The sequence below is a fragment of the Aethalodelphis obliquidens genome, unplaced genomic scaffold, assembly GCF_003676395.1.
Source record: "Aethalodelphis obliquidens isolate GAN/ISIS:26980383/991018 unplaced genomic scaffold, ASM367639v1 scaffold5, whole genome shotgun sequence".
Classification (NCBI taxonomy): Eukaryota; Metazoa; Chordata; class Mammalia; order Artiodactyla; family Delphinidae; genus Aethalodelphis; species Aethalodelphis obliquidens.
Genome location: NW_020837949.1, coordinates 24,562,645 through 24,590,637, shown reverse-complemented (window position 1 = coordinate 24,590,637; position 27,993 = coordinate 24,562,645). Strand labels below are relative to the sequence as shown.

Sequence of the window (27,993 nt, the reverse complement as noted above, 5' to 3'; positions counted from 1 at the left end):
CTTGCATCTGACTGATTCAAAGGAGGATTCTTCTAGAAAATCTTAGAAAAGCTTGGACCAAAAAAATGTGAAAGGAGAAGAAAAACGGGCCAAAATTTCAACCATCCACACTTTAAAGCAAATTCATCTTTATAAATACAGCACTATTAAAATTCTTCCTCATGCTTCAGGACATAGGTACTAAATTATCTGCGATGCATTTGTGAAAAGTATGTGCTGTTCTCTAAATTATTGAAAACTATTTACGTTTTATGTTGAAATCTAATCTCTCAGTGTTTGTTCAGATTGACTATTAAAAGTAAAACATTTACTAAACCTTGTTTTTGTTTGTAAAAGCATTTCTGCTTGATTTAATTTAAATATTATTTTAAAATCAATTAGTAGTTACAAAAACAATATTCAAAAATTTCAAGGCCACTTTAAAAACAGCCTCTGTTCCCAGCTATTATAAAGCATCAAGCATTTGTCATGAGAGTGTTTTCCATATATTTTTAAGTTGCCTTCTATGTGGCATAAATAAAGAACATATCCATTGCTCATCCAGAAAAAGCAGTTAAAAATCAACTGCTTTGATTTTTCAGTGTTTCAAGTGTATTTCTACCTATAACACCGGGATAGATCACTTCTGAAACTCTCATTAGAAAGTATTACATAACACATGTCACCATCATGGCTGAAATTTCTAAAGCCTATCTTTCATTTGCCTTCTTCCTTATTTAAATTTGCCAGGCTGAGTTTTGAGCCACATAGCTTTTCCTGAATTGACAGGGGAAACCAATGATGCAGAACTTACAAGTTTTCTTTCCCATCTCTGCACAAAATCATTCTGACTTTGATTAAAGTGACCAACCACCAGGGGTTTGACTGAATTGATAGACTATTACTTTACTTGTTAGAAAATCAATTCTTTCAATCAAGAGGGTCAATCTGATTGTGTGTCAGTTATGACCTGAAATGATCTTTATCGATGTTGAGATAACCAGCCCAAAGCAATCGCTAAAGAATGAAGTATTTCAAAACTTACATACTAAAACTCATTATCTATGACTACATTAATTTCGAATTTTGATCAAGTAGACCTATTCTCTGCTCAGTTAGTTCCGTGAGACACTAAAGTATTAATAAAGTTTACACATGCATGTTCGTAATTTCATGAACACTATCTAGAATGACATTCCCTATGAAACATTAATGGTATAAAAAGTATAAACCCGACTCAGCATATGGTACCTTCATAGAACACCCAAACATTGCTTATATGACCCATAGGGCAGGAAATAAATTCACGGAAGGAAAATGGAAGCTTCACTCTAAATTATATTCTTAATTTTGTATGTGTTAAATCAAACGTTTTAAACAAAGTTTAAGATAAAGAGAACTTTTTACTTTATCACAAAAACTATAGGGCCCTAAAATTTCACAAATTACAGCCCCACTAATTTGGAACCATAAAAAAAAATCTAGATTTTTTTTTCTTGGTTGAAGTTTATATTTGACTCAGTGTAGAGATAAGTTATTCTTCTCTGGATTCTTTTTCAACCCTTATAACATGGCCAGAAAAAAAGGCTCAGTTTGGCGTTTGTATGTCTTTTACTCTTCTCTAATGTTCGACAACCTCAAACATTTAAATCAGGCTCAGTCTTTCTCCCAACAGAAGCTGGCTAAAATTTAATAACGTCATTTTCATCACATTATATTTATTTTTATAGCTGCCTTCTGTTTTCAGGAGAGGATACCGGTTTTCTATTCACAGTACTAATATAAAGTTTTCTCTTTAAATAAATTTAGATTGCAAAGTGAATCAATTTAAGGAAAATGTGGAGTAATAACTGTACAGGTGGTAAGAAAGTATGTCTAAAAATCATGAAAGTGGTAAAAATGGTTAGATGTTAGGAAGTAAATATACGTAAAAGCAAACACATTAAAAAATTATGAACAAAACTATAAGAAGAAAACCATCTACTTGGGTGAACAAATTAATTTTAATCTCTTTCCCAGTATTTATTTGTAAACCATTGTGTTAATTCGAAATGACTCCTCTATTAAAGTGGGCCCATTGAAACCTTTATTCAACAACATTTTAATAGCTGCTTCTTCAGTACAGTACAAGCTCAAAAGTTATAAGACTGCACACCTTAGAGAAAAAAAGTTTGTAGTTCAAAAACCTCATTCAACAAATGCTTATTGGGACTTCCCTGGTAGTCCAGTGGTTAAGACTTTGCCTTCCAACACAGGGGGTGCAGGTTCGATCCCTGGTCAGGGAGCTAAGATATCCCACATGCCTCAGGGCCAAAAACTAAAACATGAAACAGAAGCAGTATTGTAACAAATTCAATAAAGACTTTAAAAATGGTCCACATCAAAAAAAAAATAAAACGTCTTAAACAAAACAACTGCTTATCAATCACTCATTACCTCCGACATGGCAAGCCAGATTTGGGGAAGGATAAAAAGATTTATGTGTCCACTCATTATTCAAAAGCTATTTTTTTGAGTCACTATGAGTTTCAAAGTCACTTGCTGTATAGGATGTAATTAAAGGAAGAGAGCAAGGAAAATGCAGAGGAGGAGGAAGATGAGGAGGATCCTGAACTCAAGGAGATTAGCATCTCGTTCATCATTACTTATTACTGTCCTTGAATTTTACTTATTATCCTAGATACTATTTCATTTTCTCACATATTGCCTTTTTTTTTTTTTTTTTTTTTTTTGCGGTACGCAGGCCTCTCACTGTTGTGGCCTCTCCCATTGCGGAGCACAGGCTCCGGACGCGCAGGCTCAGCGGCCATGGCTCACGGGCCCAGCCGCTCCGCGGCACGTGGGATCTTCCCGGACCGGGGCACGAACCCACGTCCCCTGCATCGGCAGGCGGACTCTCAACCACTGCGCCACCAGGGAAGCCCCACATATTGCCTTTTTAAAAAAAAGTCAACGTATTATTCAGCCAGAGGTAATATTTAAGAGACATTTCCTTTGAGTGTCAGATTCTATGAAACTCAATAGCAAATTCATGGAATACAAAACAGCACGACCACAGCAATGTTTATAAAATACTGCAGACTTGGCCTTTCACACATTCTTTGTGAAAGAGGTGATGCTGCCCCAGAAAGGAAAAGACTCAAAATTTTTTAAAAAATAGTAAAATAAAGTCACAGTACTAACTTGAACATATGCATTTATTATGAAAACCCACATGTGATTTGAGGCTTAATTATATAAATTAAAATTGTTGGAAGGAAGCTGCTATCCTTCACAAACACGATGCTTCCAATTTTACTAGATTTATACATCTCACTTAGGATGAATGGAGTTGTGATGCTGTAATATATTTATTATACTACTTGAACTTATATCCTTTTCTTCCCCTTTACTCTGTGTCTGAAGCCTGTGAGGATTTCTCCTACAGGAAAAAAGCAAATCTACTGGGTTCTAAGGAAGGGTGATGGTTTTTTAATATGAAAATGGATTTTGATGTTTAATGCTTAAAGGACATTTTCATTTCTGATGCACTAAAGGCAGATTTCCAAAAAAAGTTCTGTACCATATGTACTCACACTTCACTATTTTAAAACAGAAAAATGTTAAAGAAAGATTACAAGACTTTCTTCATACCCTGCATTCTGTGTGACAGTATTTTCTGTACCATCATGGCATGGGATGCCTTCCCAATGCATTTTAAGCTGATGATGTAACTGGCATGAATACTGTGGATAATACAGCCTTACATCTGTATCAACTGCCCAACTTTCCCCAAAAGGATTATAAAACAACTAATCAAGCCATTCAATACAAATATCAGTCACCTGTGAATCCACTTTAACCAATTCATTACTTAATTTCACCCAACAGTATGGAAGGAGAGGTAATATTTGGTGTCAAAGAGATTGAGCCAGAAAGGTGGTCCTACAAGGGAATGAGGGCGCAGTGATCCAGCTCTGCAGGTCTCGGCCCTTGGCAGTCATTTCACCAGCTTCTGGGGCCAGTTCTGTTCCCGCTGCAGCAAATGAGGGAAACACCGGTCCAAACACTAGTAACCCTCAACTCCATCTGAAGCCTGTCCACTTCGGCTCCGATAACGTGCCTGGGCTCCTTCCTCCATGGCCAATCCCACACACCCCCCATCCCCCGTAGCACAATTCTATTATCTGAATCATTTCCTGTCCTTTCTTCTCAGTCAACACTCACATGGTGTCTCAGGTACTGTGTTAGCAATGGGAAACAAAGAACAAGCCCCTCAGGACAGGGGTGCTCACTAATTCCTATGGTTTCAGATATCCTATCTCCTGTGGCAGCTTCATTTAATTTTGCTTCCTACAAAAGTAAAAATATTGTTATTTTTTCCTTAATGTGAAAAATTTTGCAATATTCCATAACTGCAGCCATTTGGGTCTTCAATTCCACTTAAATAGCATTTTACTGCCTCAGATGCTACAATGAACGCTTTTGCTTTTTCTTCTTGCGATATTTTTCCTTTAGTTCTTCCTACAGCTTCTATGATGGTCTTGCGTTGCTGGTTTCCTTAATTAACTTCTCATCACATAGAATCACTGGAGAATCCTGCTAATTGGAAATGAATACCTCAAAATTATTTTTACCATAAAGGGCTTTTTTTAGTATTCGTTAAGATGCACCATTTCCCTTTTATTCCTTAAACCCTCTATTTAAGGTTAGAGAATGTCTTTCCTTCAGGAAAAAAAAAAAAAAAACAGGAACTCCCTGGCATTAGGGCTCCATGCTTCCATTGCAGGAGGCATGGGTTCAATCCCTGGTCGGGAAACTAAAATCCCACATGCCATGCAGCACGGTCAAAAAGAGAGAGAGAGAGAGAGACAAACAAGGGTTTCCTATCACAAATCCAGGATATCCTTGAGGGTTTGGGGGGTGAATTAACTTCCTGCTGTTTAGAACTACTGATGCCTTCTTACAGCCAGAAGGGGAACTACCACTTACTCACACACTGAGGGTGACAGAGAGGGAAAAAGAAACAGCCTGGAATCATTGAGGCCATTGATAGGACAGTGAACTAACTCTGGGCCTCTTATTTCCAGGCTTTCTATTAAGTAAACAATAATGATTCCTGTGGTTTATACCACTTTAATCAGGAGTTCTTTTACCGGCAACCCAAACCATCCTGTTACAGGCTCTGAGATCCCTCCAAGCATAGCTTGACCAGCCTACTGGTTCAATCAAGAATGGATGGAAAGAGACACAGATGGAACAGGAAAGGAGGCAGACTCCTGGTAATGCCATTTCCGGGCTTCCTGATCAAGTTTTCTCTGACGGTTTTCTGTAGTTGCTTTCTACAGTGAACAGAAACTGTCATCTTCTGCTCAGAGCCTCAGGACAGCAAAGACATGGAGACTGACTCAGTGTTCTCATCTCTACCTTCTCCCCGGCGAAGACATTTGGGTCATGGCCATTAGCTAATTTACAAAGGATAAAGAAGAGCAGTTGTCTGTGGACCAAAGGAAAGTTTGTAAACAACGATGTCCTTGTAAACTGGCTCTCTGACGGTGGGAGTAGATGGAGGGTAGCCTTGCTACGTAGCCTTTGCCAATTTTCCTGCTATAAAATAATCCCACCACAGATTTCAAACTACCAATTTAATAACCAGCTAACAAAATTTCTGAATATTTGACAATGAGCTCTGGAAAGTCAGTGCTGGATATTAATGAGTTATCTTTTTTTTTTCCTGAGAAAACACTCTATACCAACAGGAGGCATTGCTGAAGGAAAGTCAAGCACACCAAACTCATAATCAATTCTTCTCTCCATGGAGCTTATAGTTTAGCTGCAAGTTCAGCAACATTTGTAAGATAGAAGTAAAAATCACTTCTAAGGCAACATATTTATAAATGCAAATTAACTGAAAGCAAAGTGGTATCTAAGCACCTAAGATGTAAAGGAAATGAGTATAACAGTCCATCTCATAGGGTGGTTGAAAGGGTCAAGTGAGATCACAGATGAGAAGACCTTGGTGAGTTACAGGCCGCTACAGAAACGTAAAGGATCATTCCTCACAGAGTGGAGTGAGGCTCCAATCCGACAAGGCAACATCTGGGCTCTCAGAACACAGTAACTGATGATGACAAGGTCAAAGATGGAAAAGCAGGATGCCTAGGGATACTGGGAAGACAGAGCAGAAACCAAGCCCACTGACCTCACACAGTGGATGAATTGTGTTCACAGAGCCAGATTATCTCCTACCACATCACCACTGCCTTTTTCGTCCCATTTATTATGCAACCATGACCAAGACATTAATTCCTCTAAGGCCTCAGAAATCTGCAAAATTGACCTCAAAGGGCTGTTTTTAGGGTATTCACGATAAAGACCTGAATGACCTTGAGAATAGTCTTCTCCAAATTCAAGGTCTGACTATGGATGGTTTCGTAGGGTAGAAGCATGGCCTTTGGGACAAAAATTCTGCCTCTACCACTTACTAGTTGTGTGCCTTGTGCAAGCAACTTAAACTTCTGGTGCCTCGGCTTCCGCATCTGTACTTGGAGATGGTAGTTTTTACCTCATAATGTGGTTTTGCAGGTTAAATGAACTAAGGCACATAAAGTATCTGGTACAATGCTTAGCACATGGTAAGAACTCAATAGCTGATAGATGCTGTTATTATTGATTTTAAAAGCATCACATTCAAAATTTGGATGAAAAAAATTTTAAATAAAAAATAAATAATAGGCATTTAAATTAGTGTTACCACCAGTTTTTAAATGAGATGGTTTTAAATCATCGAGAAGGCTTTCTTTCTACCACTTAAGGTGTCAGCTTCACCTTACAACTGGCCTTCTTGTGACTGAAAGTTTGTTGATCAGTAGCAAGAAAGCTGCTTAATACTTCCTGCACATCTGACATGGGAGGGAAGGAAGGGGAGAGAGAGAGAGAGAGAGACCCAAGGAAGAGAGAAGAGTCCTTCTGACTCTCCAACACCTGTCTCCTCCTATCAGGTCACATGATCATCCTGAGACCAATTTCTATGCCAGAGGGTTACAAAATGTTGATTGGCTAGAACTGGAATGTTTGGGAAATTAGTGGTCTAGGTGGGAAAAAGGAAGGAGGAAGGTGGATACTAGGCAGGTAACCTACAAAAGGTTCCTATGGTTTCAAAACCGTTTTCTTTACTCACCTATTGCCTTCCAACCATAAGATACAGGCCATTCAACAACAGACGTGATTTGAACTTTGACCGCTTCTAGCTCTGGTTCATGTCATATTACAATGAAAACACGACGTTGGCCACTATCCACTCTAATAACCACAGGATTTTCTACCTCCACAAAAATGGTAGAGAAAGAAAAAGTTCCATATAAACAGAACTTACTAGCTCCAATATTGGTCGTTACTGTACCTTTTTGATAGAGCTGATTTTCCTATTTTCTTATAGTGACATATACCACAGTACTGAGGTTAGTTGGATGTATAAAAACACACCAGCCCAAGCAGCTAAAAAAGGAAGAACTTACTCAGTTTTATCACTGAATAATGACAACCAATTTAAATCATGTTAGTCAAATTGATGAACTGAATTATAACCACTTGTTTTAAGACATCCATGAAGGTGAAATCCAAAGAAAAAGATTAGGCACATTTTTTTTTTTTTTTGTATCTCTTGCATGCCTTTTACTCACTGCTTTTATCATTAAAAACAAGCTTAGATTTTTTTTTTTTTTTTTTTTTTTTTTTTGCGGTACGAGGGCCTCTCACTGTTGTGGCCTCTCCCGTTGCGGAGCACACGCTCCGGACGCGCAGGCTCAGCGGCCATGGCTCATAGGCCCAGCCGCTCCACGGCATGTGGGATCTTCCCGGACCGGGGCACGAACCCGTGTCCCCTGCATCGGCAGGCGGACTCTCAACCGCTGAGCCACCAGGGAAGCCCCCAAGCTTAGATTTTTGACTTAATGCTGTACCAGCTCTAAAGCCTCAAGTTTCTCCTTATGACAGTAGCTTTTTATTATTATGATGGATGAAAACCCAAATAATATTTATTCTATCCTATTGGGAGAAAACCATGAAAATGTCCAGAGGAGAAGAATCTCTAAAAGCAATAAATGAAATATATCCACCAATAAAGGGGAATAGAATCTTGATCTCTGGTCTCCTTTTCCAGCATTATTCTTCCTGTGGGAAAAAGACTATGGCAGAAATCTAAGCATGCCTTAATTCCTACATCCCAATGCTAGTTACATTAAAGGGACCAGAATTAGCTGAAATAAATTGGAAAGGAAAACATTGCTTCATAGATCCTGTCTATGACACATTTCTCTGTATGTAATCCCCATGATCAAATGAATACTTGAATGATAAAGCAAGGGAAAAGGTATAAAATCAGGGAAATTAAGAGTGATGTGAGCCCGTTATTGATAGCAGCTGTGCTGCTTTGCCTCTGTGTCCTATATATCTAAACATCTACCTATCAAAAGAACATATCCTAAAGAACAACATGGTGCAGAGATGAATTTCAATCTGACAAATGCTATGAACTAAAAAATGAACTATATCATAAACTTTCCTCCTTCTCAAACAAACAAAGAATCCTAAATAACCTTACATTCTCTGTAGGAAATAACCAGGGTAATGTGGAAGTGCTCACTAAATTTCTGCATACTGCACGGCCAATCAACCTAAAGCGATGCAGAAATTATCCTTTCACAAAATGGTTTGAAAAGTTTCGTGTTAAAATGTAACTTTCCTTGCCTGTAGTTTTTTCAAACACTAGGGGTTTTTTCAACAGCTAACAGAGTTTTAGACTGCAAATGCTAAACAGAAAGTATCAAAATTTGTCACTATTAAATCAATCATTCTGGCCTCATAGATACACTGCTGTATTCATTTATTCATACAATATATCCATATGATTTACTATCTTCCTGTAAAAGAAAAATGGCCATCTTGATTAATGGGATAATCTGTGAATCAACTGTGCTAACTTTTCTAAATTTCATACCTATTAATTTTAATAAATTTTCACTAATTTCTGCATTATGAAATTGAGTGGGAATATCTAATGTCTTTACAAAATGCTTTACTACTGCTACTATACTTCTGCAGTTTTTAATACCATTTTGTGATCTTTTTATAAATACTGCAAAAGTCATCCATACCTACCATCATAAAATGTCCCCCCCCCCATTTTAAGTAGCTAAGTCCTCTCCAATTTTACTGCACAGTAATCCCAGGTTATCACATTGATTGTGCCACGAGTCATGAGCACCAGAACTGATAGCTAGTGGGAAGCAGCCGCATAGCACAGGGAGATCAGCTCGGTGCTTTGTGACCGCCTGGAGGGGTGGGATAGGGAGGGTGGGAGGGAGGGAGACGCAAGCGGGAAGAGATATGGGAATATATGTATATATATAACTGATTCATTTTGTTGTGAAGCTGAAACTAACATACCATTGTAAAGCAATTATACTCCAATAAAGATGTTAAAAAAAAAAAAAAGAAAAAAAGAGTATACTGCAACATAAACTGGCAAAAGCCTCAGCTCTGCCTCATTCTTGATTGGGAGCATTTGGTCAGTTGACCCCGTCACCTTTCATCTTGCCACCTCACACGTACCAGTACCCACAAACCCTGCACACTGTGTACTGGGGTGGCAGCAACAAGAATAGAGAACAGCTAGAGCTATTTGCCAAGGAAAATGCAACTTAATGATATAAATAAATGATCCCACAAATGACACCAAGTTTTCAAGCTCAAGTAACTAGAAGAAGGTGTCATCACTTTGAGACTAGAAAATTGAGATGTGTGTCTGATGAAGGTCATTTGGAACTTGTTGGGTGTAGGGCGATGGAAAGGCATTCTGGTTAAAAAGTAGCAGGCAACTAGAAGTGGGATACAGATACCTGAGTAAGAGAATTGGTGTGGACATCTAGAGTTTGAGTAAAGATAATACCTATCTGAGAGACAGGAAGAATAATCTAGAGAGAGAGACATGGACAGAAAAAAAAAAAAAGAAATATAAATGAATGGATAAATATGTATGAGAGCACTTAGAGAATGTTTAAAGTTAGAATGGAAGAAGAGGACAAAAAATGATGCCTAAAGAAAAGAACGAACAGCAGGTGAGAGAAGAGCCTTGAAATTTATTCATTCATTGTTAATTCATTCAACAAATATTTATTGAGGGTCTACTCTGTCATAGGCACTGTGCTAGACACAGAAGGGAGGGAGACTATAGCCTAGGGGGAGTTTATAGTCTGGTGGAAAAGAAAGCAAGACATTGAACAAATAAAAAATCTGTACCCCAGCTCCCATAAGTAAGTATAATTGTGATAAGTGTTCCAAAAAGAAGGAAAAAGAAAAACAGGTCCAGGTGCTGGGGGCATATATAAAAGGGAGCTGCCTAATCTTTCTGAAGTGTCAGGGATGATTACTCTAGGGAAATGACAGTACCTGGCAAATGAGTAATTAGAAAAAGAGAGAGAGAGAAAGTGATCACCAAAGACAGAGTGAGCAAAGATATCCCAACACTAAGGAAGAGAAGAGTAAAACACACAGTGCATAGCTATAAAGAGGCCACTGGCGACCTTGAAGAAGCCTCCTTTTCTTCTTTCCTCTGCACTTTCTACTCTAATCCCAAAGCCACTTGGGACAGTTCAGGGCTGGCGTTGGTGTTGGGGTTAGCATGGACACAGCTGTCTTACCCCAAAACTACTCGCCAGTTCTGCCTTACTAATAGAACCCTAAGTTCTTTAGGGTGACAGTGAGCCCAGCTAAAATACTCATTTCTCCAGACTGCCTTGACGGTTGACTTCATGACAGTTCTGAGCAGTAAGACATAAGCAGAATGCTGCTGGGGATTTCCAGAAAGTTTTGCTTTTGCAAGAGCAACACAGGCCCTTCCTGAGTGACACCTGGTTTTCTTTTTCCTACCTTGAATGACACCATGAGTCTGGAAGTGAAGCAGCCATCGTGCAATGTGAAGCAATTGTAAGAATGTAAGTTTCATACTGAGGATGACAGAACACTGGAACATAAAGGGTGGCTGGAATTTTGAGGGTATCCTGGAACCACTGGACCAATTCCAGACTCTCTACCTATGGGCTTTTTGTTATGTGAGAAAAGCTAACTCTTATTTGGTTAAGCCAAGGTAGACCACTTTCTGTTACCTGCAGTCAAATATAATTCCTAATTGACACAGGCTTGTAGTGTTACCTGCAGTCAAACATAATTCCTAATTGACACAGGGTTGTAGTGGGGTGGGAAAGGGTGTTATCTTGTTAAAAGTGATCAAAGTAGGGGCGTTATCTTCTTAAAGGTGATCAAAGTAGAGATGATGACCCGGACAGAAATAGGAATCAAAAACTATTCCCAGTCCCATTTTACAACATAGACATTGTTAGTGCCACAAATACATGGGATAACAAAGCTCTTCAATAACATAAATACTACCTTATTTAGGATAATGCTTTGGAACTGTAAAAGTTATCCCCTGGAAACTGTTTAGCTTATACAGAAAACTGGTATATTTAAAGACATCTGGGCTTCCCTGGTGGCGCAGTGGTTGAGAGTCCGCCTGCCGATGCAGGGGACGTGGGTTCGTGCCCCGGTCCGGGAAGATCCCACGTGCCGCGGAGCGGCTGGGCCCGTGAGCCATGGCCGCTGAGCCTGCGCGTCCGGAGCCTGTGCTCCGCAATGGGAGAGGCCACAACAGTGAGAGGCCCGCGTACCGCAAAAAAAAAAAAGACATCTAGTTGTCACATCATAACATTTTTTTTTTAATGTTGTGGGTAGGAGTTAAGTAATTAATTAATTAATTATTTTTGCTGTGTTGGGTCTTCGTTTCTGCGCAAGGGCTTTCTCTAGTTGCGGCAAGCGGGGGCCACTCTTCATCGCGGTGCGCAGGCCTCTCACTATCACGGCCTCTCCCGTTGCAGACCAGACGCGCAGGCTCCAGACGCGCAGGCTCAGCAGTTGTGGCTCACAGGCCCAGTCGCTCCGCGGCATGTGGGATCTTCCCAGACCAGGGTTTGAACCCGCATCCCCTGCATTAGCAGGCAGACTCTCAACCACTGCGCCACCAGGGAAGCCCCCCATAACATTTTCTAAAAAAAAAAAAAAACTTTCTCCATCATTGTACATTAATCAAGACTATCTAAGGAAGAAATGAAAATGTTCTGAGAACTCAGCCATGTGCTGTAGCAGGTGGTGGACATTTAAATGGCATTATTTATCATAAGTAGCATTTAAGGAGTATCTTAGAGTCTCTGATTCCAAAAATGTATGTCAATTTGGCAAGAGACCAGTGCTGTTTTAGTTATTAAAGCATAAATAGGTTTCCCACACTTTCCTTTCCCTAATTAGACACATTGATTTGTCATGACACTCCCACTTTGAAGGGTATTGTAAAGTCAGTTCTGGCCAGCCTGATCAAGAATCATTATACTGGCACATTCTACAATGTTGTTCACTGTAGCACAAATTTTACTGTAAAGTGTGCCCAATCTGATGCAGCTTTGAAGCCCAAAACCTTAGGATTTCAATCCTATCTCTAGAACATGCTGTTTTACCTGAAGCACGTTACCGAATCTATCTGAGTTTTGGTTTCCTGAATACCTACATTTTGTGAATATTAAATGAGATCCTTTAAAAACAAACAGTCCACGCAAATGTCTACATGACTATAAGCCCTCTGCAAATATTATCTCCTTTCTCTTTTGCCCATTCCTATACTGCACTGCATTTGAAGAATTTTCATTAAGCTAGTAAAATCTGTTCCTACAGAACAGATCCCAACCTAATTAAGCGTAACATGAAGAGAAGGTTTCTACTTAAATTCTGAAGCAAAGATACAACATACAGAACCTTAAATTCTGAAGCAAAAATTATCCACATACAGAGGGTGGTAAAAATCACGTGCACCCGTTTTTGGAATATCATGCAGACCATAAAAAGAATATTTTAAGGACCGTTTCCATTTTTGAAAGACTGAGTTAGTATTACGTAACGGCCAAATCATACATATGCCTCCTTGTCCTATAGAGGTGGGGTGGTGGATATGCCTGGGTACAGCCCTGAGCAGAAAGGGTTAAGAATGGAAGATGCTTCCTGATGAATATGTTTGCTCCCATCACCCTGTGACCCTTACATCCACAGCTGTCTGCCCCACAGCTGTCTGTCTCCCTCACCTTGGACCAGTCCAGAGATAAAGCAAATATCTCCTCAAGGAAAGCAGAGAGCCTCTCAGTTCTCCCTGTCTCCATCACCTCCCCGATGAGTCATCTCTCTGACTACTTCACTCCTTTAAGGGCAGTCTGGCAAGCAAGGGACAGTGAGAACAAAACATTTATAAGCAGGACCCTAGTGATAAAAACAGTAGCAATATTTATGGATACTGAGAATTAATTTCTTTTTCTTGCAGGAAATATGAGTGATAACGTTTCCTTGGCCAGTCTCAAAAATGTCAATTCATTTGTTTGTTAATACAAATGCATTGCCTCATTCGTTCTCTGACAGGAACGTTGAGAGGAGTGAGGGGGGGAGAGGAGAATCATTATTGTCACCCTATAATTATTCAGAGGATGTTTCATTTTATTTTATGTTAGAGTGGCCAAATTTGTATTATTTCTCTGTTGCCCTAATCATCATGATAAATCATGAAATAAGAATCTCAATGTCCAATTACCATTCAGAGTAGATACAGGAAAGGAATTAAAGCTTTCTTTCTAAGTGGAAGAAAGGGCAATTCCACAGAGCTTCCTCAGGGAATGTACACTGTGCTGAACAGTACATTATTGAAAAGAGATAAGCAATTGTGTGATGTACAATTGCCAACACTTTCTTGTCTTTCAACTCTAGTTCTAAATGCTTACGAGGAATAATATCTTCACAGTTTTCAAAGGCTGCTACAGGAGAAAGCCACTTACACTCACATTCACAAGTATTGTAAATACAGCAGTTATTATTTAAAGAAGAGACACAGAGACAGAGACCAAGAGAGACAAAGAGACTGAAGTCTCTTTGAGTGACTGAAGTCTCTTAGGGTGCCATGGCCAGGTTTCAACAAAACCCTGCCCTCAGCTCCAGGCTCAGGGCTCCCATACCTCACCAACTGCTTCTTTAAGGACCTCACGCCGGAGAGCTACAGCAGAGGGAAATGTTTTTCTTCAAAGAAATGAACTTCTAAGAAATATAATAAGCCAAACCTAAACTCTTAAATTATTTTCTTTCTTTGGTAATTTTTCTTTTTCTGCTAATAAAGGTAGCAACTAAGTGATACTAACGTCCAGCAGGTCAACTGCATATGAGTCAATTTAGTCACTATAGCTGTAGGTGGTGTAAAAGAAACAAGTGAAGCAATCCGGTTGCTTGGACAGTTCATTCAATAAATCAAAGCGGTAACCCTGTGAAATTATACCTAAATTAAATATCCCAAAGTAGACTTTGTTTCGAAAAAGGCAACATCTATCTTATAATATTTCTAGAAAATCTATTACCTGTCATGGTTTTGTTTTTTTTTTTTTTACAAAAGTTTATTCTTAAATATACAATAGGTTCCAAGACAACATTTCATTCTAGCTATAGGTGGCAACAGATGTTATGGCAGGGAATCCAGATGTTTAACCCAGATGTTTAAACAGGGATGGAACTAAGGATCATCATTGCCTCAGGCACAAGGAACAGCTTAGTTTTTGCCAGATTTCTTAATTCCACCTGTGGCCGGGGGGCCTTTCCCCACGGCCTTCGCTTTTAGCTCCTCAAGTTTCTTTTGCTCCTCCTTCTGTTTCTGCTTGAATGTCTTATCTTCCTCGTCCGTCTCCTTGGCATGCTTCTTGGGCTGCTTCAGGGGCTTCTTCTTGCCACCTTTGCGGCCCGACATGGCGCCTGCCGCCCCTTCCCCAGACCCTGCCACCGGATGTGGCTGTCATGGTATTTTAACACAGGGACGTCGGCTAGTCACACAAAGACATTTTTAGAAAATAGACGAATTTAGCCCCACAGTTAATAATGTCTAGTTATTAAGTTTGATGGACTGAATCCCACCATTTTTTTTTAAGGTAGGAAGTACAAGACTAGATTCAGATTAGAACAAATACTGCAAAATATAATGAAAAGATATGGACCATTTTTCTCTTCCCTGCTTTTGGAAGATTTTGTTGTTTCCTTCTATTCCAGCTTATAATTGAGTTCAATCTGATAAAAGTTTGTCCTCCAAACCTAAGTCCTGCGTTTTAGGCAATTAATAATTGGCAACAAGCTTAAAATTGCACTTATGAGTTCTAACTTTTCTGTCTAGGAACTAGCTGGCTCACAGTCCAAACATGATAGTAATTAATAGTTAAAACTGTGTTTGGATCTTCTTAGAATAATACCACTTATTATCCTACTCTGCATTGATGTTTTTTCTTTTCTTTTTCCAACAGAAATTTTATTATGGATGCATAGATCACTGTATGGGAAATATCTGATTTCTAAGTAATCTTTGAAGGAGTAGTTCTTCAAGTATAGTTCCACTGTAACCTATAAGGATCTTCTAGATGTTTGGAGGATTAGTCCAAACTCTAATTCATTAAAAAATATTTAAAGTATAGCTGATTCACTTTGTTATAAAGCAGAAACTAACACACCACTGTAAAGCAATTATATTCCAAAAGATGTTAAAAAAATGTATTTAAAGTATAGAACACAGTTTCTACTGCAAATGACACTTTCTAATATAAAATACAAAAATGAAAAAAAAAATACTATAATGACTCTTTACCCAACCCAAAGCACCCTCACCCACCTTTGGCATGGGAAAGAGAGAGGAAGAGGCTGGGGGGCGGGGAGTCCTGGGGTCAGGGGAGAGCAAAGGATTTGGTCACTGGCAAAAAGGCAAGCAAGAAAAGATCAAAATCAGTTTCCAAGATCATTTCTTCTAGGAAGCAGCGTGTGAACCAGGAAAAAAGACATTAGCGACCGAGGCATTTTTACTAGTCAATAAAATCCCATTGATTTTATTGCAAGAATATTACACCTTTCTATACATTTTTATTTCACCAATCACCTAAATTTTACAGCTTTTTATAACACCTAAAAGGCAGTGTAGCATAGTGACCTGAGTTCAAAACCTAACTCTCCCACTTAATTTCTCTAAGCCTCAGTTTCCCCATCTATAAAACGGGAATAATAATATCTATAATATGAAAACATGTTTTTAAGTGCCTTGCAAAAAGCCTGCCATGAGGTAGGCACTCAATTCATGGCAATAACATAATGTATTAGATATAAAAATATTAACTGATTTCTAGAAACCCACCTGTGCCCTTATTTTTGCATGTGCTACCATTTGAGTAGTTGCACAATTTCACTTAAAGGATATTTTTTTCTAATACTCAGAAGGAATACTTCTTTTATGTTTCAGCCTTACTTTGGTTTTCCAAACTATTTTCTTCATAACAGGCTTTCTCTGCTTTCATCGTGAATTTTTTCTTTATTTAGAATAAAAAATAAATGTTTATGAATTATTTATAGTTTCTTATTATGGCAAAACATATATATATATATATATATTTTTTTTTTTTTTTTTTTTTTTTTTTTGCGGTACACGGGCCTCTCACTATTGTGGCCTCTCCCGTTGCGGAGCACAGGCTCTGGACGCGCAGGCTCACGGGCCATCGCTCACGGGCCCAGCCACTCGGCGGCATGTGGGATCTTCCCGGACCAGGGCATGAACCCGTGTCCCCTGCACTGGCAGGCGGACTCTCAACCACTGCGCCACCAGGGAAGCCCACAAAACATATTTTTAAGTCTTCATTATCAGTTTGTGCCAACAACCCTCATGCTGTTTGGAGAATGGCATAGTATGTGCAAAGGGGACAAACACTGAGAATACTTTCTACCTATACAGAAAAAAGATAAGTTAATTTCTAAGCCTGGAAACGTGTTTTTAAATCAGAAATTTCTCTTTCCAAATATTCACAATAACTGGTCATCTTCTGAAATCTAAAACCATGATTATTTCTCCTTTAAGTTTTGAACTATTAATTTTACATTTCGAAGGAATGTTTGCTCAGAAGCAAAAGGCTTTGATCATTTCATCAAGTAAAACCTGTAAAATTGATTTCATGGAGACAGACCAAAAAACTCTCCTTGGCTGACAAAAAATTTCCAATTTAAATCCGTGGTCATCCCTCATTCAACGTTTGCACAGCTCCACGGAATCTTGTTTGCTTATTGAAGCAAGGCCCTCCATAAAGAGTGGGTCCCAGTGTGTTTTTTCTCTATACCATAACACTTCAGCCTATTAAAACCCATAACATCTGAAGGGCATTTTAGAAAATGATTTGTTAATTTTTCTGAGATGTATTCCTGACAATGCCTGTGACTTCAAAATATCTCTGCAACTAGAGAAGAATATGTCAAGTGCTCCTTTTGATACGAAAGTCTGTAAATAAAGTAGTTGTTTACAAAGATGGAATTTAGTCAAATATGGAATTGGTTTTAAATCACTGCATGGCTAAACGTTTGCTTGACTAAGCTGATAGCTTGTCAAGTCTTACATTTGGTTATTAACAGCTGCCATTTCTTCTACAGCATTTCTGGTGCATATTCCTGTGAGGATTAAATAAGGTAAGAGTAATTAACATGCCTAGCACGGGGCGTGGCACAGAGTAAGCGCTCAATACATGGCAGCTGTTAATATTTTAATAGCAATTATTTTACAAGTGCTATTGAACTGAAAGAGAAAGAAAGTGACCTATCCAGCATTGGCCAGCAGGAGTTTCCAGTGTTTCCTTGATCTTTTCTCTAATCATCATTACTGATGACCCCAACAACTGAGATTTAATACTTTTTTGTCTCTTTCAACTGAGAAAATAGAGAGAGTTGCTGTTGAATTGGTCTCCCTGCTTCGACTCCTGCCCTCATTCTCCCTATTCTCCACACAGCACTCACGTCATCTCACATACATCAGACCACATCCCTCTCCTGAATGAACCCTCCAAAGACTTAACTTCACATGGAGAATAAAACCCAACTTTGTCCTGTGGGCATGACGCCTCCCAGGAACTAATCCATGGTCTTGTCTCATGCCATGTCTTCCCCACTTCCAGTCAAACTGTCCTTTTTTCTGTTCCTTGCCTTGTCCAAGCCTGTTCCCACCTCAGGGCCTTAGCACCTGCTGTTGCCTTTGCCTACAAAGCTCACTACCTGTTATCTCTTCCCACAAACTCTTCAGCTCAAAGCCTACATCCTCAGGGCAATGCCCCCCACCCCATGCCTAGAAAAGCATCTCAGTCCTGCCATCCCATTGCCCCCCCCGTCTGGCTCTAGTACCCATTCAATTGTATTTCCTTCACTTCTCCTTATGACTCTTTTTTTATGTAACCAATTTCTGGAGAAATCTCCACTTACTGGGATATAAATACGAAAGAGTGTCCCTAACAGTGCCATGTCAATCCCCCTTTCTCGAGAAGAAATCGGTCCTTTATGGCATCTTGGCCAAAATCTATAGCTTCTCAGCCACCTGTGGTTGAGAGCTGTCTCACTTTGGTCTTTAAGACTTGAGCCTCTTCATTTTCAAATGCTACTCACCTCAAAGTTAATTCAAAGCTACTCTCTTCCCCGCCCCCATCACAGGCTAGACCATAGGGTCTTATGGGAGAGACTGGAGTGAAATCCACTATGTTTACACACTTTTCTTTCTTTCAGTTCCCTCACTCTTCTGCTCCCAGACACTGGACTCTCAGAGAACCTCAGTCTCACCCACCACACCCAGGAGAAGGAAGTTAGTCTCTCTTTCTCTCTCCTATTTTGTTTGACTTTTGGAGTATGACAGCATTTTCCCCCATCCTCCTCCCCACCAGAGCATGAGTTTTTAGTTCCACTATGTGCTACTTCAGGGATCAAGAGCTGCCTTCTCTTTAGGGACTTCCCTGGTGGTCCAGTGGTTAAGACTCTACCTTCCAATGCAGGGGATGCAGGTTCGATCCCTGGTCAGGGAGCTAAGGTCCCACATGCCATGCAGTGCAGCCAATAATAATAATAATAATAAAATAAGAGTCCTCTTTAGTTCACCGGTCCATCTGTTCATTCATTCACATGAGCAACCATGTGTTAAGCGTTTGGTATGTTCCCCAGGGCTGCGGCGGGCATACATGTAAACATTTCTCTGAGTCTCCTGTACCTTCAACATTTACCTCTTTTTTCTCTTGCAAGTCATGTACAGCTCAGTGGCAGTCAATATCCTTTCCAAAGACAGTCCACAAGATAGCTGCCCAGGAGCAAACTCTATTATCTCTGTTTAGCCAAATCTCTGTAATTCTGAAAAATAGAGGAGCTAGGATTGCCCTCAGTAGAAACGGCTATAGCTGCTTTCACTCAGCAATTAAAATCGTATCAATTCTCGACAACTCTGAGAGACGGAGCCTCCTGTCACATAAGCTATCATTTTTTTAATAGACTTTAATTTTCAGAGAAGTTTTAGGTCTACAGCAAAATTGAGCCGAAAGTACAGAGTTCTCATAGAGACACACAGACACAACCTCCGCCACTATCATTGAAGAGAACTTTTTATGTGCCTGGACATGCATTGGTGGTAAAGGTTTTCTCTGTCTTATTGTGATTCAGGATGGTTCTAATGAATCTGCTGAGATGAGAAGTGGGGTTTTCTGAGGGAAACACTCTTCCCCCTACCTTTCCAGGAGAGCAGCCACGGTACCTTTGCCTTTTCCCAAGTTAAGAGCCCCAAGACTTGGTCCAGTTCCTGTACCCAGCTACTCCCCAAATACTGCAAGTGGAGCCAACCTAATTCCCCACTGGAGGCTTCGTGCTCCCCATCTTATCAGCTGCCACTAACCAGCATGGCGTAAACACTGCCCCCTCTCCCCAGCCACACCACGCTCCCCTGTCCTGGATTCTTCCAGTGGACCTCTGGGCTCTGCCTTTAGACGCATGTCCTTTCATCCTCAAGGGTACAGATCAAATACTCACTTCTGACTCTCTTTAGAGAGAAGTCAGGGATGCAGCCTCACTGCCAGGCTCCACGAATATTCTCCAAAACTTCTCCTGCTCTACTCCAGAGACAGCATCAAAAAAGACCTACAGATTCTACCAGGGAATGAGATGCTACTCCACCATTCTGGAGACAGCCCCAGGGTCGGTTCGCTCTAAGCCCTACTCACCTAGCTCCAAGGAAGGGAAAGGCCCTCCTACCTCTCTGTCACAGGGAGGGAAGGGAATAGCCAAGCTCTGAATAGGCATCGCCAAAATGCTGACTCCTACCACTTTCAGCCTCCTTACATTGGCTGGTGAGAGTGGGTGCAGTGGTAAAGCTCATTCTTATTTGGTGCCTCTCAGAAGCACTGCAGGAGGGCTGTTCCCGGGGCTAGCAGCACCTTGAACACAGAGTCGCACTGAGTTCTTCAGGTCCTCAGCTTTGAGCTGAAGCTCCAATTCCAGGACTAAGGGGGAAGATACCACTGCCATGTAATGCTTTACTCTCTGTCGGTCTCAACTCGCTCCTTTGTTACTCTCCACCATCTCGGTCTACCCTCAGCACCCAGAAAAGCATTGGACACTTAGTAGGTGCTCATTAAAGATTTGTTAAGTGAATCCTGTTTTGAACGCTTCTAAAACAAGAAGTTACATGATAATGAAGCCCATTACATACTGAGGAGCCCTAGTGGTTTGAAATCAAGAGAACGTTTATCCATTTTATGTATCCCTGCCCAATACAACAATAGAATAACCCCTTTTTTTTCTTCATAGCATCCCTTCAAATGTTCCCAGATAGAGATGATGACCCTGACTCCTTTTCTTCTCCAGGGTTGTCATGCCCCATGGTTTCCAGACCTGCACTGACCATCTTGGTTGCCTTTCTTTGAAGCACTAATAGCGTGTTTAAGAAGTGCTCTACCAGTGATAAGCAGTCGGACTAGCACTTCCTCAGAGTTGGACCCTCCTTTTCTGTTAACGCAGCTGCACTTGCATTAGGATTTGGGTATTTGCTGTGTGGGGTTAATTTTTTCAGCAGAGGATCTACATAGTTGGCTCACGTTAAATGTATGGTCAACAGACCTCAGATTCCTTTCTATGGATGGACAAATGTCACGCCTTCCTCTCCTACACTGGCTTAAGTGACTTTTTCACATGTAAATGTTGAATCTTACATTTAGCTCTGTAACATTTCTCCCTTTTGTTTTTGCCCTTTTGTTCCAGTCTCCGGAGGTTTGTTTTTAATCTTGATATCCTTCTGACGTATTCTATTCAAGTTGTTATTACCTGCAATATGACAAACACATTTGCAATGTCTTCACTTAGACAATTGTTTTCAGTGACCTGCAGAGAATGGAACCAAATCAGAGCCTTGGGGTGTTCTAGGGACATCCATTTGGACTGGCACTTTTTGCATATGGCCGCTCACCCAACTGCAAATCCACCTAAATCTGCCTAATGTTGCCCTCTTGCAGCCCACATTCTAATCCCTGCCACCACCTTTGTTTTTATAAAACTCTAGAGCTTTTAAGAAATACTCTGGAGGGCTTCCTTGGTGGTGCAGTGGTTAAGAATCTGCCTGCCAATGCAGGGGACATGGGTTCGAGCCCTGGTCCAGGTCCACATGCCGCAGAGCAACTGTGGCGCAGAGCTCGTGCGCCACAACTACTGAGCCTGCGAGCCACAACTACTGAAGCCCACGCGCCTAGAGCCTGTGCTCCACAACAAGAGAAGCCACCACAATAAGCCCATGCACCGCAACGAAGAGTAGCCCCCACTCGCCTCAACTAGAGAAAGCCCACGCACAGCAACAAAAACCCAACATAGCCAAAAATAAATAAATAAAATAAATTTATAAAAAAGAATACTCTGGAGAAATAAAAATATGACATCTACAACAGTCCCATGATCTATAGATAAGATCACCTTATTCTTGAAGGTATGTTTATGTTAGTATGATATATAGATAGTTTGCTTCCTTTCCTCATAAAAACAACTAGTGAATTATTTTATAAATTATCAGATTATCCTGATTAACATCGATATGGTTGTTCTAATTTTTCAAAATTCTTTATATCATTTTTGAAAATCTGGCTACCTATCCATCTTCAGGCTCCTCTTAAGCTCCATAAATGCCTGCAAAACATCCCCAACCTGCCCCCCCCATTTCCAGTGTCAAATCTTCACATTCCTTTAGCATTGGGGAAGTCCTATGTCTGAGCCCAGAGCACTGACAATGCCTAGATTTTCTTCTATTACCTCCTCATCTCTTTTAGAAATTGTATCATCTCAGACTGCCATGACAAAATACCACAGCCTGGGTAGCTTAAACAACAGAAATTTGTTTTTTTCCCAGTTCTGGAGGCTGGAAGCCCCAGATCACGGTGCCAGCACAGTTGGGTTCTGGTGAGGACTCTCTTCCTAGCTTACAAATAGCATGTGTCCTCACATGGCAGAAAGAGATAGAAGCAGAGCAAGCTCTCTGGCATCTCTTCTTATAAGGGCACTAATCCCACCATGAGGGCCCCACCCTCATGACCTCATCTAAACCTAATTATCCCCCAAAGACCCCTCCTCCAAATACCATTACACTAAGAGTTAGGGTTTCAACCTATGGATCTTGGAGGGATATAATTCAGTGCATAGCAGGAATTAACTAGTTGGTCATATTATTATTTCTTTTCTTTTTTTTTTTTTTTTGTGGTATGCGGGCCTCTCACTGTTGTGGCCTCTCCCATTGCGGAGCACAGACTCCAGACGCACAGGCTCAGTGGCCATGGCTCACGGGCCCAGCCACTTCGCAGCATGTGGGATCTTCCCGGACCGGGGCACGAACCCGTGTCCCCTGCAACGGCAGGCAGACTCCCAACCACTGTGCCACTAGGGAAGCCCGGTCATATTATTTATACTACTTGTCCTGCCCTTTTCCAATTTGAAGATTATTTGTTCTGCTGGAAAGGATGAAATAGAAGAAAATTAAGATTGAGTTTTCTTCCTTTTCTCCATAATCTATCCTATAATACCATCCTCTCTAATTAGAGAGCCTAGTTTTTCATTATTTCTTATTCCAAATTTAAATCTTGAAAAAAAATTTTATAGTCCAGCATTTTCAGAGCTACAGTTTCAAGAGTCCAGCATTGTGAGCCCTTCTTGACATCACTGGGCTCCTGCTAGGAACTTAGTCCTCACAGACATGCTCTAACAGATCTCTCACACTTTTCCTTTGGCATTTCACCTAATCGTGCATCCCTACTTGCCCCAAGATTCCTGCCTGGCAAACCTATCACATTCAATTCCTTTGCATTGTTGGTTTACTGGCCTCTAGCAGCATTTCAGAAAGGCATTGCTCCACCCCTGCTCCTCACCCACTCAGGATGCACTCTCTGCAAGAGCTGAGTTCTGCAGGCCACCACCAAAGAACAGTCTTCCTGCCATCTTTCTAGCAATGCTCCTTAAAGAAAATCGAAGCCCTGTACTTTGGAAAGGTTCGTTTACGGCCTCAATTTGGGGTACTCAAAAAAAATCAATAGCAATCGTAATTCCCACTGGAGATAAATAGCTCAAATCTGTAACTATGCATGAACATGGGAAATTTAAGAAAATATAAAAAGACTGGTTAGCCCTCAAATCATCCATTCCCTTCTCAGAACTCCACTTTTCCCAAACTGGACGGCATCCAGATTTGGGTATGAGAGGGGATGAGAGAAATAGCTGTGGTTTTCTTCTATAAGGAGGATAAGAGTTTTCTATTTTTAAATTTTGCTTTTGCCTTTTGTTGTTTTATTTCTACCGAAGGCTGAACTGGGGAAGATTTTTACTGTACAATCTGGAGAGCTTTTATCCAAAACTTCTCTCAAAGGCCATTCTAAATATCCCTAATCAGTGGGTCTTTAGAAATCGCCTTAAGGTCTTTCTTTTCTTGATTTTTGACAATAGGGTAACTTGTTTTAATTATATTTTCTTGATCACAGTAAAAATAAATATTTTTTTACCTGTGAATTGTCTCTACACATGTTTGTGCTTTTATCTGTTAGTGTGATACCATCACACTAACTCTTAGTGTGATTGTATTTGAAGGAGGGGGCCTTTGGGAGATAATTAGGTTTAGCTGAGGTCATGAGGGCAGGACCCTCATGATGAGATTAGTGCCCTTATAAGAAGAGATACCAGAGAGCTTGCTCTGCTTCTATCTCTTTCTGCCATGTGAGGACACATGCTATTTGCATGTGTTTTTTTAATTGATCATAAAGATTATTTATATTCACTAACTCTCTGTTTGGTATATGTATGTGATTTTTGTCTCCTAGTCTGTTCCTCGTCTTTTGACTTTTTTTAAACGTTTTCCCCACCTAAAAATTGTAAAAATATTCTTCTATGTCAACTTCAAATTATTTTAACCTATAGAACTGAGTAACATATGCTTTGATCCAATAGAAAAAGCAATATACTCTTTCTTCAGCCTCACCTTCTCTGGCCTGAGAATCTTAAACCTTTTATTTTTTTCCAGTTTTTTTCCCAGGGTTCTATATTTTAAGCCTTATATCATCCTGGAGACTTACTCCAAATAATCCCCATGGCCCTTGTATCAGATTTTAACACTTGTATCTCTAATAATATTAATTGTAGCTGTAATAATAGCAATATCTAATCATCTACTGACACCTATTATGGACCATGGACTGATCTGGTTATTTTATCTGCACCACCTCATTGAAGCCTTATAAAAATTTCATTTTATATATGAAGAAACTCAAGATCAAAGAAGTGAAGTAGTTTGCCCAAGGTCGTACAAGCCATAAATGCTAGAACCAGAATTTAAACCTGGGAACTTGGGTTTTCTGTCTCCAAAACCCATGTGCATAATCATGGCATTTTAGTGAGTATGAAAAAAAGCGTGCACATTTCTCCCACAAACCTCTAGCTAGAAGGGACTTTCCTAAACATTAAACCACAACTTCTAAGTGTTAGGAAGTATAGTACTGATGACCCACAGAATACTTCTCCCTCATATAAATTCTGGACACATACATTAAAAAGAATAGACTCCATTAATAATGAAAGCTAAAGTCACATGTGTAAACACATTGCTTTTAATCTATTCAGTTATTTCCCCATAAGTACTAACAGTGCATTACAAATTATGCTGTCTAGAAGACATACCACAAAACTTAAATCTTGGAAGATTCATTGCCATGGTTTAATGGAATAGTTTTCTGAGAGAATGAAAATTTTGAACCTCCAAGATGGAATGTCCCTATCCAATGTTTCCTCATTCTGTTAATCAAATCGGAGATGGACACAGAAGGCAAACTACACAGGGACATAGCTGTATAATTAATTTGCACGTCTCTTCAGCAGTTACATATAAATATAGTTTCTTCTCATGCACTTTAATTCAGTAGTTGCAAACTGGTAATGCTCAGTAGCCAAAATCAGCCTGCCCAAAAGCCTTAATTGTTCTACGCAAATGAGTGTACCTTCTCCAGTTTGCCACAAGCACTACTATTCCCTATTGTATCACAACTGGCCTGATGCGATACATTTACATACCTGGTCCCTCCTCCAGAGGCATTTGAGTTTATAGTCACTGAATTGATCACGTGATTGCAAAGATAGTGAGACAAAAGCCCATATTAGAGACCTTATAATCTGAGCCTACTACAGGCATACTGCCCCTGAAATAAACTTAACAGGTAAAGCCACTATCCCAACTGTACAATCGATCGTCACTCTGCTATCCTAACCCTAATTCTCCCTGCTCCTTCTCCTTTCTTTCTCCCTACCAAGCCCAAAATAGCAAGGTTTATAGGTGTACTTGCTGTTGACTCAAGCTCAGACCAGGAGGCTGCACAGTTAGATTACAAAATTGGTTACGCAATCTACATCACAGAGGTACATCCCTGACCTTCCATAAATCCAGTGTTTTCACTGTGCGGTGCATAGTACGAGCTCCAGGGGATAAAAGCAAAATTGCACTCACTTCATCCCTCGAATAACCTTGAACACTGCTGTAGAGCGGATCATGGAGACAAAATTGGATTTTTGGAAAAGAACTGAATATCCTAAAATTAGCACTACTGTAAGAAAGCCCGTAAAACTCTGAACTTTCACTCCAGTCATTTTAAAAGTGCTTGGATAGGACGGGCATGGGGAAAAAAAATCTGCAGAGCTTTGAAAGCAGAACCTAGGTGGTTATGGTCATAAACTAAAGCAGCTTGGTTTAGATCAGTTTCCAGTGAAGAGCCAGGCAAAGAACTTCAGCCTTCAAAAAGAGATTTCAAATATATCTTTCTAAATCATAGAATTAATGTCAATGTTGGAAATATTTGCAGAGCTGTATTTTAGACAGTGAATAATAGTCCATAAAAAACAATTCTCTTCTCACCATGGGCAGAAAGTCAAAACAAGGCTAGAGACCACTAGGAGCTCAGATTCCTTGGCCAGTCCCATCAAATCATTTCAAAGCCAAGGGAGTATAATATTTACATTGTTAAGGTTGTGTCTATATGATGCCAGCAAACATTTGATTAGGTTGATCACTCAAGCAACCAGTTAATTCAGTGAAACATTTACTCAAGCCCTTGTTATTTGCCTACATTAACCGAGTGATTGGCATGTTTGATTGGCTGGTCACATTGCTGTATCCCGTCTGCTCTCCCATGTCTCCTTTGGCCACTTGGGGCAGTCACTCACAACTCTCACTTCCCATCTCTACAGTCTACAGGGTCATTACCTAGTTACAAGTCTACCTCCCTCACTAAACACTGAGCTCTTTGCTCAAAGGGCACAGGAGGCTTCCTCTCCATTTTCTACCACCCAGTTGAGTTATCAGGATCTGTATAGTGTGGGGAATGAGTCAATAGCACGGCTACTGGCAAGCTGCCTTGGGTGGCGGAGTGGGGGGGGCGGGGGCGGGGGGGAGGATGGTGATCGAATTTGTCCCATTTCTTAATCCCTAAACATTATTTGTCTCATCCTTTGTAGAGGGACCTATAAAAAAGGTTAGTTAAGTGTTTCCCCCAAAGACGCTGCACAGTTTCCCATCTCTACATGCCTACCTATCAGGTACCTTCTCTACCCTGTTCTCTCCACTTGAGCCTTTCCCTCTTCCAATTTCATAGGCCACGCTTTCCACGAAGCATTCCCTGACAATGTGACAGATGCTTCCCCCTTCTGACTTCCTCTACTGTTTACCCCAGATATCTGAGCATTCAATTACAATCTGCTGGCTTGCTCGGTATTCATCAGTATATGTTTTGTATCACCTACAACAAAGATTATTCAACTCTTTGAGATTTGGACCAGTACATCTTTTAAACTGTGTCCAGCTGTTGTAGGGTTTTTTGGTGATTAATTAAATAATAAATGACAACTAACAGTTGCCCAGTGTTCTATGCTTTATTTCACTCATAAAGACATTAACATATTAGAAAACTCAGTCCTGGAGAAGTTAAGGAGCATGGTTATGACGATACAGATAGGAAATCTCTCTTGGATCCTTCTTAGTGGAAGTGGGGTAGTTTTCTACTCAGGCATATATTCTAATCAAAGCTCCTCAGCTTTCCTAGGAAGATGTTTACCCTTTCCCTAGCATAACTGTTAAGGCATAAATATGAGTCTTAACATAGACTCTACAATCTTAATGCAAACATATAGCTACCCAATGTCTCAACAACTAGGTGGAAAGAATCCTTTATCTGACAGGATTGCTTGAGGCAATCCACATGCTGGAAACTCTACTGGCCACGTACAAGCAAGAGCAACAGAGAATCAGGCAGTTGTACCCTCACAGTATGAACCCATTAGAGCCACAGAGTTGTCTCTACTACTGACCAAGCCAAATGGCAACTTGACAGTCAGCCATCTCTTTGGGATTCGACTATGGGTCCACGATTAGGAGGTTGTGAGGACACTGTTACACTGCAGAATCCCCTTCATTAAGATGCTTGGGAGACAGTCCTGTCTGGTTTCAGTACCAAGGACAGAACTTCTCCGAAGCAATTGTTCTTATCTTTTCTTATGGACCCTAGGGCATTTTTAAACAACCAGTTTTCCCTTTTTGGT

The 27,993-nt window shown here is 40.3% G+C and overlaps 1 protein-coding gene and 1 pseudogene across 1 annotated transcript in view; both read right to left on the bottom strand.

Annotated features, from left to right (window-relative positions):
* LOC113618557 (metabotropic glutamate receptor 8-like) overlaps positions 1–27,993 on the bottom strand; it is a 201,416-nt gene that overhangs the window by 100,864 nt on the left and 72,559 nt on the right. The window lies entirely within an intron of this gene.
* On the bottom strand, positions 14,639–14,869 carry LOC113618502 (translation machinery-associated protein 7 pseudogene; annotated as a pseudogene).